The 15,057-nt window shown below is 40.2% G+C and overlaps 1 protein-coding gene and 1 long non-coding RNA gene across 2 annotated transcripts in view; one reads left to right on the top strand and one right to left on the bottom strand.

Moving 5' to 3' along the window:
• Positions 1–15,057, bottom strand: part of RAPGEF4 (Rap guanine nucleotide exchange factor 4) — a 375,319-nt gene that overhangs the window by 143,923 nt on the left and 216,339 nt on the right. The gene's annotated exons all lie outside the window — the stretch shown is intronic.
• LOC107522757 (uncharacterized) overlaps positions 7,510–15,057 on the top strand; it is a 72,535-nt gene continuing 64,987 nt past the window's right edge. Inside the window, exon 1 of the long non-coding RNA XR_009545929.1 lies at positions 7,510–7,557. This is a non-coding gene — a long non-coding RNA (uncharacterized LOC107522757). The remainder of the gene's footprint in view (positions 7,558–15,057) is intronic.

The raw sequence follows: 15,057 nt of genomic DNA on the forward strand, positions 1-15,057 counted from the left end.
CAAGTAAAAATTACTAAAGTCATGGGTCCCAAGGAAAATACCTACAATAGAATTCCTACCTTCTTTCCACCCTAAGATCCCTATTCTCATCTGCTCTAACCTTACTTTTTGGTTCCTGTTTATTGTTTAATTTTATTGTTTTGTCCTGCTTTATATCTTACTACCTTTCAGCCACCAAGTTGTAGAGGCTTAAGGTTTCATCCTGACTTCGCCTCATCTATATGTTCCGGAGCCTCACCTCTCTCAAGTCCTACCCCACCAGGGAAAGATAGAAATGGGCTGGGGGTATGGATCAACCTGCCAATGCTCATGCCCAGTGAAGAAGCAATTACAGAAGCCAGAACTCCCACCTTGTGGACCCTGTAAAGAATTCTGGTCCATATCCCCAGGGAGGGGGAGAAATGTTAGTGGAAGATGTCCAGAGGGCTCTGAATTCCAATTCCATCCGGACCCAGAGAGGAAAGGAAAAAAGGAAGGACATTCAGAAGTAGTAATAGGTATAGGTGTGACTTAGAAAGGAAGAGAAATCAGGGCTGTAGAAAAAAAAAAAGGGCAAATATATACAAATATAGTTATAGAAATAAAAGTCAACCTTTTATATCTGTGACCATATATGTGAAACTACAGTTTCCAATGGAGGGAATGAGGACACCAGAACTCTGGTGATGGGAATGGTGTGTGGAATTATACCCATTATCTCACAATTTTGTTAATCAACATTAAATCACCAATAATAAAAAAGGAACCCTAAGGAGACATGATCATAAATGTAAAAGTGGTTTCCTGGATAGAACCCTGAAGCAGGGAAAAAAACAACACTTGGCTAATAAAAAAAAGTTATATAAATAAATAATGAACTTTAATTAATGTAACAATATTAGTTCATAAAAACACAAAAAGATAAAAACCATCAACCCATAATTGTATATCCAGTGAAAATGTCCTTAGGATGAAGATAAACCCAATTCTCAGATGAAGGAAGATGTAGAAGAATTTGTAGCCTTCAGACTTATTCTATAAGAATTTCTTTTTTTGGGAGTCGGGCTGTAGCGCAGCGGGTTAAGCGCAGGTGGCGCAAAGCACAAGAACCGGCATAAGGATCCCGGTTCGAACCCCGGCTCCCCACCTGCAGGGGAGTCGCTTCACAGGCGGTGAAGCAGGTCTGCAGGTGTCTATCTTTCTCTCCTCCTCTCTGTCTTCCCCTCCTCTCTCCATTTCTCTCTGTCCTATCCAACAACGACAACAATAATAACTACAACAATAAAACAACAAGGGCAACAAAAGGGAATAAATAAATAAAAAATAAATATTTAAAAAAAAAAAAAAGAATTTCTTTTTTTATTAATTTTTTAAATTAATGATTGAATAATGATTGCCAAGGCTGTGGTATAAGAGGGACTCAATTCCATACAATTCCCACCACCAGAGTTCCAGATCCCCTCCCCTCCGTGGGAAGTTTCCCTATTCTTTATCCCTTTGGGAGTATGGAACAAAAATTTTTATGGGGTGCAGAAGGTGGGTGGTCTGGCTTCTGTAATTGCTTTCTCTGCTGGAGATGGGTGTTGACTGGTCAATCCCAGCCCATTTCTATCTTTCCCTAGTGGGGGCAGGACTCATGAGAGGTGGGGTTCCAGGACACACAGGTGAGGTTGTCTGCCCAGGGAAGTCAGGATGGTGTTATGACTACAAGTATTTCTAAAGGAAGTTCTTCAGACAGAAAGGAAATGATATCAGAGGAAAACTTAGAATATTAAAAGTAAAGGAAAAACAACACCAAAGTACTAAAAATAATTCAAATAATGGGAAGAAGGTAGTATGAAATTGAACTTTGGCAAACTATAGACAGCTGTTCAGAAAAAAGTTATTGTGGGGGGAAACTCATCCTCCAATATAATTCACCCCATATTAAAGAATTTTTAAATTTTCAATGAACTTAACTAAAAGAGTAGGCTAAGAAACCATGAATACAGTGTAAACTAAATTTTGTTTCTATACATACATCTGCTTCTATATGTTAAATTAAAAAAATCAGAACTCTGAGTGGTGGAATTTATGGAAGATATTTCTCAATACCTTTACATTTATAAAAATTCAACACAAGCATCATTATATTTATGACCAGGAAAAGATAACGTTCCCTTAAAAATTCACTGTCTGTGTCAGACTTCATTCTAGACTCTTGGCATAAACATTTCCTTTTAGACACATAATATAAGTTTCAATGACTTGTCTGAATGTAAATTTGGCTCACAGGCTTTAAAGACTTAAAGTCGAATAGATAAAAAGGAAGAATTCCTGTAATATTCTAGCATAAATAGGACTGCTTATGTCATCGACTAGTTCAGCACCCACATCTATGTAACTCAAAAGACTTAACAAGATCAAATCTTGTTAATTTCCACATCATACATGTTAAGAAGACAGTGAAAAAGCAATTATGATTCTGATTGAATGGAATGCATGAAATTTCTAAAGCACAATGCTTACTGCAATCAAAGCTATTGCAAAACGTGATGTCAACATTATTCTCATAATTGCTTCAGTCCTATTTCTTCATAAACAAGGGAAGTAGACTAACCCAAATGAGATATTGATTGCATTATGATGTTATCTGAGTACACCAGAGGAAGGGGGCTGATTTTTCAGCAGTCAGCTGACTGTGTCTCACTAAAGAGGAGAAGCAAACAGCAACTACTTCTGATTTCCCCTTCTTTTGGGTGCAAAGATCCTCGTGTTCAGAATGAAGCCCAAAGTGGTATCTCACTCACACTGGCTCAGAACTGGAGTGGGTGGGCCCTGCTACTGACATTTGGCCAATGTCTCTCTAGTTGCTGAGGAAGAACCAGGGGTTGCTGGGAGATGTATTTCCAGGTTTGGAGAGAAACAGAAAGAGGTGGAATCTTTAAGTACATTAGCGAGATCTACACTTTCTCCTCATGTAGCACAAGGGTGTGAGCCCCCAACCTGCTCTCTTCGTTTTTTGCTTAAAGTTGAATTTCTGCCACCCAGAACTTACATGTCAAACGTTATATAGTGACTTACTAACTGTATTTTACCAGGGTTCTCTCTGGGACTCAGTGCCTGCAAGACAAATCCACTACTCCCAACAGTCATTTTTCTCTCCTTTCTTGTTCTTTTTTATAAGATAGAACAGAGAAGTTGAGAGGAGAGGGGGAGAGGGAGAAGAAGAGAGAAAGAGAGACACCTGCAGGCCTGCTTTATCACTTGTAAAGCTTCCCCCTGCAAATGGGGGCTAGAACTGAGGTCCCTGCACATGGTAATGTGGGCTCTCAATGGGCCGCCAAAACTTGGCCCCCTCTAACTGTATTCTTTTTTTATTTATAAAAAGGAAACACTAACAAAAACTATAGGGTAAGAGGGGTACAACTCCACACAATTCCCACCACCAGAACTCCATATCCCATCCCTTCCCATGATAGCTTTCCTATTCTTTATCTCCCTGGGAGTATGGACCCAGGGTCATTATGGGGTGCAGAAGGTGGAAGGTCTGGCCTCTGTAATTGCTTCCCCACTGAACATGGATGTTGCAAGGTTGATCCATACTCCCAGCCAGTCACTCTCTCTAACTGTATTCTTAAATAGGAAAATGTTTGGTGAGATTTTCTAAAAAATTCTCTAGGTTCAAGTGATCATGGCTCTTGTCATACATGGAACTGAATTTCCACCCTGGGTACCATACTCTGATACAATTTTCTACTTACCTAATTTTCTCCATGTGGCTGTTTACTCTTTGAAACCAACAACGGCTTTCACTGGACTTTGTGTTTCTAGTATGTTTTGCACGACACACAGTGTACATTTTACAAATGTTTGCTGATTCTTAAGAGATTAAATAAAACACAATCATTTTCTTCCTATTATAAAATTATTTCATTACTTCAAACTTTACTAATTGGAAATTTGACTGGGTTAGGAAAGTTAATTTATTTAAGAAAATAGGGTTGTCAGCCCATCTAGTAATATAAGAATCTATATAGAGAATGATTAAACTAATTAAGAAAATAAATTGTTTTAAGCAGGCCACAGCCATTTGAAATCACTGAATCATATAGAAATAATTTGTAAGCTAGGTTGCAAATAATATTCCTCTATCTATTCATTAAGTTAGCTCCCCAAGGATGTCTATTAAGCAATGCTTTGTTAGCTTAATTCAGTTACTTTTGTACTTGAAATATTCTGTGACTCAACCTTTTATTAATCCAAAAAATGAAGCTTGCCATTACACATAGAATATACTTATAAACAGAAAGTCTCTTAAAATATTCAATATAATAAGGGAATTATTAAAAGTATTAAAATTCTTGCTGATTTTTACCTCATTATATTTATTTCTTTCAGATACATTCTAATTTTATTGATGTTTCAGGCAATGTTGTCCTGTATAAAACTCAGTATTCAATCTTATTACTCTCCAATTATTATTATCATTAACTGTCCACTGGACAGGCACAGTAAAAAGGTCAAATCAGGGGCCGGGTGGTGGCACACCTGGTTGAGTGCACATGTTGCAATGCACAAGGAACCAGGTTCGAGCCCCCTGTCTCCACCTGCAGGGGGAAAGCTTTTCAAGTGGTGAATCAGGGCTGCAGGTGTCTCTCTGTCTCTCTCCCTCTGTCTCCCCCTCCCCTCTTGATTTCTGACTGTCTCTATCCAATAAAGAAAGATAGTAAAAAAATTAAAAATAAGAAAAAGGTCAAATTACACACCTCATTCCTGGACACTGTATAGGACCATGACCTTCAAATAAAGTCTCTCTCCTCAGTCTATTCTTTAGGTTTTAGCATCTGCAACCCATCACACAGCCAAGTCAAAACCTTAAAGCTGGGGGTAGGGTGGTAGTGCAGTGGGTTAAGCGCATGTAGCATGAAGTGCAAGGACCTGCAGTAGGGGGCGGGGTCACTTCACAAGTGGTGAAGCAGGTCTGCAGGTGTCTATCATTCTCTTCCCCTCTGTCTTCCCCTCTTCTCTCGCTTTCTCTCTGTCCTATCCAACAACAATAACAGTCACAACAACAACAATAAACAACAAAGGTAACAAAAGGGGGAAAAATAGCCTCCAGGAGCATTGGATTTGTGGGGCAGGCACCAAGCCCCAGCAAAACCCTGGAGGCAAAAAACAAAACAAATGAAAAAAAAAAAAACCTTAAAGCTATCCTTGACTTCTATCTCTCTCTTTTAAAAAAATTTTTCTTTATAAAAAGGAAACACTGTCAAAACTATAGGGTAAGAGGGGTACATATCCACACAATTCTCACCACCAGAACTCCGTATCTCTTATCTCTTTCACTTCAGTCAATTCAGCTTGGCGATATGAGAATCCGGCATGAAGCCCAGCCAGTCTATCTTGGCGTTATTCTCGATCTCACTCTGTCATTTCACGAACATCTCATAAAAACTGCAGCAAAGGTGGGCGCGAGGAATCACATCATTGCAAGACTGGCCAGCTCCTCATGGGGCGCGAGCGCTTCCACACTACGATCATCATCTCTGGCATTATGCTATTCCACTGCAGAATACTGTGCCCCAGTATGGTTCCGTAGCCCCCATGTCCACTTGGTCGATTCCAAATTATATTCCTCCAGGAGGATAATTTCTGGAACCATCCGTTCCACCCCGGTTCCATGGCTGCCAGTTCTTAGCAACATCGCCCCGCCAGATATTCGTCGGGATGAGCATCATCTAAGTTCATTTCCCACGTCTACGCTCGACCGGACCTGCCAATATACGCGGATATCTTCGCCCACCCTGTCCAACGCTTGACGTCTCGTCACCCAATCTGGTCCCCTACACCTACACTGAACTTCTCTGTTCCAGTCTCTTGGAAACAGAGTTGGCAGTCAGCTGAGGTAAAGAACAAACACCTCATCACAGCCCCCTGCAAGCGTCAACCCAGCTTTGACCTAGCACGTTATAATTGGGCCCTCCTCAATCGCTATCGAACAGGCCATGGCCGGTGCACCGCTATGTTCCATTGCTGGGGAGCCAGAGACGACCCGAACTGCCCCTGCGGCTCCAGACAGACTGTGACCCACACAGTCAACGACTGCCACCTCTCCAGATTCAAAGGAGGTCTCGAAACTTTACATCAGGCTCAACCTGACGCTGTTGACTGGCTAAGGAAGAAGGGCAAACGCTAGAAGAAGTCAATTCATCAGAAAATCCTATGAATTCTATTTTCAAAAATCCATGCAGAATGTGAATGATACTTTCCACCAGCCCTCCCCACCCCAAACACTGTACTTATACCCTCTTTTCTATCTATGAAGCATTATGTGAGGAGTCAAATAACTTAGTGAGACTGTCATTCTTTGATTGACCTAACACTATTTACAATACTATTTCAGGAGTATGTCTTGACATTCTAATAAACATATGTATCACACAAAACACCCACCACCAGAGCTCTAGAATTGCTATCCACCACTATCAAAATTTACCCCTCCACTCATTTCTCCCTTTCTCCCATAACCAACATTTTGTTCCCAGAGTCTGAGGTATGTTGTTATCTTTATTTTTGCACTCACCATATTTTTTATTTCTTTATTGGGGAATTAATGTTTTGCATTCAACACTAAATACAATAGTTTGTGCATGCATATCATTACCAGTTTTCCATATAACAATACAACCCCCACTAGTTCTTCTGTCATCATTTTTGGACCTGTATTCTCCCCCCCACCCACCCCAGAGTCTTTTACTTTGGTGCAATATGCCAATATTGCAATATGCAATTCCAGTTCAGGACTCACCAGATTTTAACACTCTGGGCTTACTTAAATTTTTTTTATTATTATCTTTATTTGTTTATTGGCTAGAGACAGCCAGAAGTTGAGAGGGAAGGGGGTGACAGAAAAGGAGAGACAGAGAGACACCTGCAGTCCTGCTTCACCAGTCGCAAAGCTTTCCCCCTGCAGTTCGATCCTAGGTCCTTGTACATTATAATACATGTGTTCAGTCAAGTGCGCCATCACCCGGCCCCCTCTGGGCTCACATTTTCACAGAAAGACAGAGACACAGACACAGACTGAGACAGAGAGGGAAAGCCAACAAAACACTGAAGCTGTTGGGGAGGCTAACTTTGTAACTGGGTCATGCTCACGACAAAGCAGGTGCACTATTCAGGTGAGCTAACTCGCTGGCTGTTCTGTTACTTTTATTCTGTTTATCTATTTATATTCATCTGAGTGAAGACTCCAGTATGTCTTTTTGTCTCGTGCAAAAAGCCAGAAAGACATTGATATTTAAAACTATTTTTCTTTCTTTTTTTTAGACATTATATATCTAGTATTTTTTTCCCTCCAGGGTTACTGCTGGGGCTTGGTGACTGTACCACACATCCACTACTCCTGGAGGCTGTTTTTTTTTCCTCTTTTGTTGCCCTTGTTGTTTTATTATTGTTGTGGTTATTTATTATTATTGTTATTAATGTTGTTGTTGTTGGATAGGACAGAGAGAAATGGAGAGAGGAAGGGAAGACAGAGAGAAAGATAGACACCTGCAGACCTGCTTCACCGCCTATGAAGTGACTCCCCTGCAGGTGGGGAGCCGGGGTCTGGAACCAGGATCCTTATGCAGTCCTTGCGCTTTGCACCATGTGTGCTTAACCTGCTGTGCTACCGCCTAGCTCCCAACTATTCTTATTTCTATCTACTTTATCTTTTTAATCTTTTTTTATTGGATAGAGACAGCCAGAAGTCAAGAAGGAAGGGGGTGGTAGAGAGGGAGAGAGACAGAGACACCTGCAGCACTGCTTTACCACTCGCAAAGCTTTCCTCCAGCATGTGGGGACCAGGGGCTTGAACCCAGGTCCTCGCACATTGCAATACATGTGCTCAACCAGGTGCGCCACCACCCGGTCCCTTCTATCTACTTTTTAATATGATGTGCATTTCCAATGGTCACACATGTATATGTGTACGTATATGGATCAGCACTGATGTTACTCCCCCCCCCCCCCCTGCACACACTTTTGCCTCCAGGGTTATCTCTGGGGCTCGGTGCCTGCACTATAAATCCACTGCTCCTGGCAGCCACTTTTTTCCCCATTTTACTGGATAGGATAGGACAGAGAGAAATTGAAAGGGGAGGGAAGACAGAAAGGGGGAGAGAAAGATAGACACCTGTAGACCTGCTTCCCCGCTTGTGAGGTGATCCCCCTTCAGGTGGGGAGCCAGGGCTCGAATCGTACTTTGTGCGCTTAACCCGGTGCGCCACTGCCCGACTCACTACGCTAAACCCGTTGCATATAGATAGAAAGTTCATTTGAAAAGAAAACCAAGGCATTCAATGATGCATTCTCAGTATTAATTTAATGCCAAATAACTTTATAATAACCTATCACGTATTTTGCCTTGACAATCGTGTGCTATTATGAACAGCCATACCTCAATTCATACGAAAGTTTTAACAGACTTTATGATCAGAATAATATTTAAAACATTTAGATTTAAATTTATATATTTAGTAGACAAATGCAAATTAAGACAATGAGACACCATCTCACACTTGTGACACTGGCTTACATTATAAGGATTTGGAAACAAGAAGTATTGGCAAAGATGTGGAAAAAAAAACAGAAGCCTGGTGCATTACTGGTGGGAATGCTTGGTATAAACTCTATGGAAAATAGTATGGAGATTCCTTAAACAAATAAAAATGAAAATTCCTTAGAATCCAGAAATACTATTCCAAGCAGGTAGTTAGAGGATATGGAAACATTGACTTGAGAGGATATCTTCACTCCTATGCTCACAGCTCCATTATTTACAATAGTCAAATGTGAAGCCAATCTAAATGCTGATGACTAAATAAATGATGGGCAATAGACCCAGTGTAATAGTACCTGCAGTTTAAAAAGATGGCATTGTATCATTCGACACAAAGCAGATGGAACTGGAGGGAACTATGCTAAGTGAAACAAGTAAAGATGAAGTAATTACTGGAAGATCACACTCATATGTGGGATATAGATAACTCCATCAAATGAGTTTGCAAAAAAGTAACCAAACTATCTCTTAGACTCTTTGAAAACTACAGTAGTTTTTAGAGGGATAGAAGGAGCATAGGAGTTTTGATGGAGGGTGTGGTGAGTTGCACGCACACATACACGTGTGAAACTATACCCTTGAAATAATTTATAAATCATTATCAGTAAAAAATAATTTAAGTAATCTGTTCTGACTCTGATAGTGTAACTCTTAAATTACTAGTGGTAAATAAATATATATATATTTATATATATATTTAAAGAAGGCAGTGGTGAAAAAAGATAATATGCCATAGAAAAATACATTATAATAAGATAATTCTACTTATTATTTATTTGGTAACTTATTAAAAGGAGAAAAAGAATACAATATTGCCAAATGTTAAGGATTTTGTTCATGTAATATATATACATACATATATATATATATATAATTTGCCACCAGGGTTATTGCTGGGGCTTGATGCCTGCACCACGCACACATCCACTGCTCCTGGAGGCTATTTTTTTCCCTTTTGTTGCCCTTGTTATTATCATTGTTGTTATTATTGTCATTGTTGTTGGATAGGACAGAGAAAAATGGAGAGAGATGGGGAAGACAGAGAGGGGGAGAGAAAGACAGACACCTGCAGATCTACTTCACTGCTTGTGAAGCGACTCCCCTGTATGTGGGGAGCCGGGGGCTCGAACCAGGATCCTTACACCGGTCCTTGCGTTTTGCCCCATGTGCGCTTAACCTGCTGTGCTACCTCCCTACCGCCCTGAGCAATATAATTTTACCCACAATATTTAATCCTGTTCTTGTCTAAAATACAGTAAGAATTATAAAAAACCAACAAACAAAAAATACCTTGTTAATTAATAAAATTACTTCTTGGGAAACTGCTTGCTTTACAGGACTGGAATTCTTATCTCTGTGGGTGTGCAGACTAGACACTTCTTCATTTAGAAAAATCAAATAGCAGTAACACATTAAACTGGAAGAGATATGAATCAATATGTTGAATATTTTGTCTAGTCTGGAGGTTCCTAAGTATCAGGTACCAAACAAATGAAAACAGCATTTACTATTATTATTCCTACTTTCTTTTTTAAAAAACATATTTATTTATTTATGTATTATTGGATAGCTCTTGAGAGGGGAGGGGGCATAGAGGGAAAGAGAGAGAGACCTGCAGCCCTGCTTCACCACACATGAAGCTTTTCCCCTGTAGATGAGGACCAGGGGGTTGAACCTGAATCCTTGTGCACTGTAATGTGTGGGCTTAACTAGGTGCGCCAGAGCCTGGCTGCCAATTATTATTATTCCCTGTTTGATCCAAACATTTCGCTCTGTGGAACTGAAATTTCAGCTTTAAAGTTAAGACATGCAGAAAGAATGGAATGGCCACCAGAGGGAGACCAAGTGTTTTCTGAATACACCAGACACAGAAGAGAAAAAAGATGAAAACATACAAATATAAAGCTAGGAAGGTAAGGGAAATGAAGTGCTAGTGAGGGGAGGGGCGAGGGGTCACTACCTGTTTAGTCACTTAAAAGAATGTTTTCAAGATGACACAGCCATTTTTCCCCCAGATTTCATGTCACAATTTCCCCTGCCAGGCACTGGTAGCTCACAGTGCTGTGGCACTAAACATGAGAATTGGTCAAACATAATATTTTGAAAGTTCACACACCCTAAAACGAACACATCCAGCGAGGGCTGCTGTGCCAACACCCATGATCCTCTGCTGGGCCCCTGCCCATGTTTGGCACCTTCTCCGACTTAGCCCTCCTTCTTGTTCCTGCTCTAATTCTTCATCCTGGTTCATCCTTCTAGTCAACTTTGGGTGTGGTCTCCTCACTTTGTTTGGAATGACGCTATCAAATTACACCAGTGAGAGAGCATTTGCTATGACTTGGGAATTATTGATTTTCCTGGCTGAGCCAAATTATAATGATATGAAGATGAATAAGTTTCCATTTGGCATCCGGAAGTCTTTCCAGAAGTCAGAATTGGACCAAGACCTAACAGGATGCAAGAAAACCTCTGCAATGCTTTTCAGAACCAAGCTCTGTGTAAAACAAAATCCACTAACCATCCTCCGTGATCCCACCAACCTCCCACCCCCTAGTCTTTAAACATTTTCTGTAGCTAAAGCTATAGATATGCGTGCAATCTTGTTAAGAATAAAGCTCCAGGGTGTGTCAGACAGTGGTGCAGTGGGTTAAGCACAGGTGGCACTAAGCACATGTACTGACTAAGGATCCTGGTTCGAGCCCCCGGCTCCCCACATACAGGGGAGTCGCTTCACAAGCAGTGAAGTAGATCTGTAAGGTGTCTGTCTTTCTCTCCCCCTCTCTGTCTTCCCCTCCTCTCTCCATTTCTCTCTGTCCTATCCAACAATGACGACTTCAATAACAATAACAATAACTACAACAATAATAAAAAACAAGGGCAACAAAAAGGAAAATAAATAAATATATAAAAAAAGAATAAAGCTCCAGGGATGCTTTAATATAATGTTTTATATTTGAAAGCAGTGTCAAGTTTGGGAATTTTATCTAAGTTGATCCCCAACAATCCACTTCTTATGATAGGGCCAGGGACCCCCATATTAACAATAAAGAAATTGAAACTTGGGCCTAGGTGGTGATGCACCTGGTAGAGTGCACATTTTATCACCAATTAATGAATACTGAACTCAGTCATACTAATGTCCTCTGAACTAGAAAGAAAGTATGGTTTTCCTTTTCTCTCAAATTATATGTGAGGAAAAAGCATGACAGAAGTATTTAGTATGATTCAGCACTTGTTACAGCCAGCATTTTCACTGGTTTGTTTTGCTAAGTTTTTTTTTCCTTCAAGTTTGGATGGAGTAATTTTATCATCAATGCAAATTAATTAGTACACACAAATTAAATTCCAAAAGGCGAGGGTCTCAGCTAAATGCTGCAAAACTTAACATGGTTATTAATAGTCTTTATATGGAACCCAAGGCATTATTGTTAAATTTGAAAATGCTAGTGAAATACATGGGTGTGGCTGGCATTGAGAAGAAAGGGAATGAAATTTAAAGTGACCTTGACAGAGAGAAAACAAAAAAAAAAAAGGGAAACTCAACAGAAAGCTTTGCAAAGTAATTCATCTGAAAGAAGAAGTGCTAGAAAAGGAGGACCACAGAAATGAGGGAGCATTTTTCTGGGCAATTAAATGAAAAAAAGAGTGAGAAGACAGAGTACAGAGTAAGCTTCAGCCATCATCAGGAATCTAGATTTCTCACTGAACTAATTGACGGTAGTGCCAGGGACCTGATGCATGCACAATTTCACTGCTCTGAGATGATTTTGCATATAGATTGACAGACAGACAGACAGGCAGACAGACAGACAGACAGATAGGGTGAAGATGGGTGGAGGAGTTGGACGGAGAGGGAGACAGAAGAGAGAAGAGACAACACCAGAGCTTCCTCTGATGTAACAGAATCTTCCATGTGATGCTGGGGCTCAAACCTGGACCACACGCATGACAAAACTGATGTCCTACACATCAGTTGTCCCTCTTACCCTAGATTTGTCAAGTGTTTTTTAATACTCTTATCTGTTATAATAGTATGTTACAAGACTATAAGAAAAATGTATAGCTCCACACCACAGCCACCAGAATTCTGCATCCCTGCCATCCCAACATAAGCACCATAACTCTCCCAAGTCTTACAGTTTGTTTGGATTGTTTTTTCATTTTTTTATTTCTTTATTGGGGAATTAATGTTTTACATTGACAGTAAAGGGTTTTTTTTGGAGGAGGGTGCAAGTTGCGTGATCTTTAAATAAACTACAAGTGTCTCTTCTGGGAAAGCATGGAGTAGGAGACCAGTGGGTGCAATCAGAAGGGTCAGGTTGTAAGAGTCTCAGGTAAAAGAGATCTTGAATTTACTCTGCACATTTGCTGTTGAAACAATTCAAACACAAATGTCACATAAGAAAACTGACACCTTCCCCTTGTCATAGCATTGTGAGCACTCATCTATTATCATTATTATTAGGGAGGCACATTATTGAGAGGTGCAATTGGAGGGAAATTCAAGCTAATTTCCCATCTACCTTGAAAACAGATCAAGCCTTTACAGGAGAAAAAAAAATGCAATCATGGTAGTCTGTTGGGGTCCTGAAACTCCAGAAGCTTAAAAGATAGATTTTATCCTAGCAAGCAAACTTTTCAAAGTTTTTATTTTAGAGTTGATACAATTAGTCACAAAAGGGAAAGCTCTGGTACTCTGTGATGCCCTCCTTCTTCTTCCATCCAGGCAGCATCTAGTTCCCATCAAGAATGTCTGCGGGGAGCTTGGCAATGGCCTACCTGGTTCAGCAAACATTAACATTAGTAAGGACCCAGATTCAAGCCCTTGATCCCCACCTGCAGGGGGGAGGCTTCACGAGTGGTGAAGCAGGGCTGCAGGTGTCTCTCTTTGTCTCCTCTATTTCGCTCCTCCTCTTTCAATTTCTCTCTGTCCTATAATTAATAGTAAGACAAAGGCCAGGGGGATGATGGACTCATGCAGCCCTAGCAATATAAAAAAAAGAAAGAGTATCTGCAGACCCACTCTGAGCCCCTCCTGAGAGAAGATATACAGGAGACCTCTTTCCCATCCTCTAAACCTCTCAACACACACACACACACCAAGGATCTTCTGATAGCATATATCAGGTTCCTGCAGTGCTAAGCACTTAACATGTATCTTTTTAGTAACTCTCCTGGAAGTCCTCTGGGATAAGACACTACTATCACTCCAGCTTTGTAGACAAGGAAACAGAAGAGTTAAAAGCGACCTAATGAATCCACCATCACATGGTCAGTAAATGGCCGGGCCTCATGCCATGCTCTCCTGATGACATGTGCTCCCACAACACTTGGCAATCCTTCCACATCCGCATGTTTACCTCCTCCACTGCTTCCATTTCCCTAAAGGAAGCTGCTGTGCTTCATGTATTTTCATAGCCTCACATGGAGCCTGGCATCAAATTGAAGCTTTTTCAAAGAGATGGATGGCATTTTCTATGGGTATTCCAGAGTCATTCTTTGATAGAAAGCAGAAAATGAAACTCAGTTGATGTGATGAAAGATTGAACCATTTCTAAAAACTGGCGCTAAGAATTCTCTACAGGGCCAACAAGATAGCTCCGCTGAACTAGTGCACTTGCTTTGCCATGCATGTGACCCAGGTTTGAGCCTGGTCCCCACCATGCTGGAGGAAGCTTTAGTGCTGTGGTGTCTTTTCTTCTTCCCCATTTCTTTGTCTCTGTCTCTCTTTTCCTGTCTGAAAAAAATCAACCCCAGGAAACAACAATAAAAATTTGGAACAAGTGCGAGATATTACCAAAGGACTTACAGCAAATTCTTTTTTGTGAGCATTTAAAGAATGTATATATTCAAAATAATATTTATATATACTTAAAAGCATATGTATATGTCTATAAATGTACACACACACACACACCCCTATCCTTTACCTATTTCAGGGCAATTTTACCTAAAGGTAAAGAGAATGAGTATACACTACTTTAGTGTCTATGGATACAAGGAGCCTGGCTGATACAAAATTATTATTAGAAAGAAATTCAAATCCTAGATGACATGCAGTCTATAGATTAATTTATCCAATCTGAGAGCACTAGATTCTTTTCTCCTACACATAAGGCATACTTTGCAAATAATTTGGCTTCAATTTCTGAAAACAAAACCCATAAAAATTCAAATACATCAGACATGGATAATACCACATATTTTATTCTCACAAGCACTTGACACACCGTGCTAGCAGCCCAAAGTTACTGGTGATAAACATAATTGCCTGCAGCTCAGGATAAAATATTTTTGGAGACAAATCCTCTCCCATAACTTTGTAATCAGCAGCACAGTATATTACTGTCAACATGCCATTATGTTCCTTGCTCCCACTGATAGTGGAACTAATTCTCAGCAGCAGGGCCAGTATACAGCAGTTTCACCTCAAGGATGGGCCATTTCTTTAAAGAGGAGAATGGAAATCTTACATTGAAAAATAAATAAAA

The sequence above is a fragment of the Erinaceus europaeus genome, chromosome 18 (genome assembly GCF_950295315.1).
Source record: "Erinaceus europaeus chromosome 18, mEriEur2.1, whole genome shotgun sequence".
Classification (NCBI taxonomy): Eukaryota; Metazoa; Chordata; class Mammalia; order Eulipotyphla; family Erinaceidae; genus Erinaceus; species Erinaceus europaeus.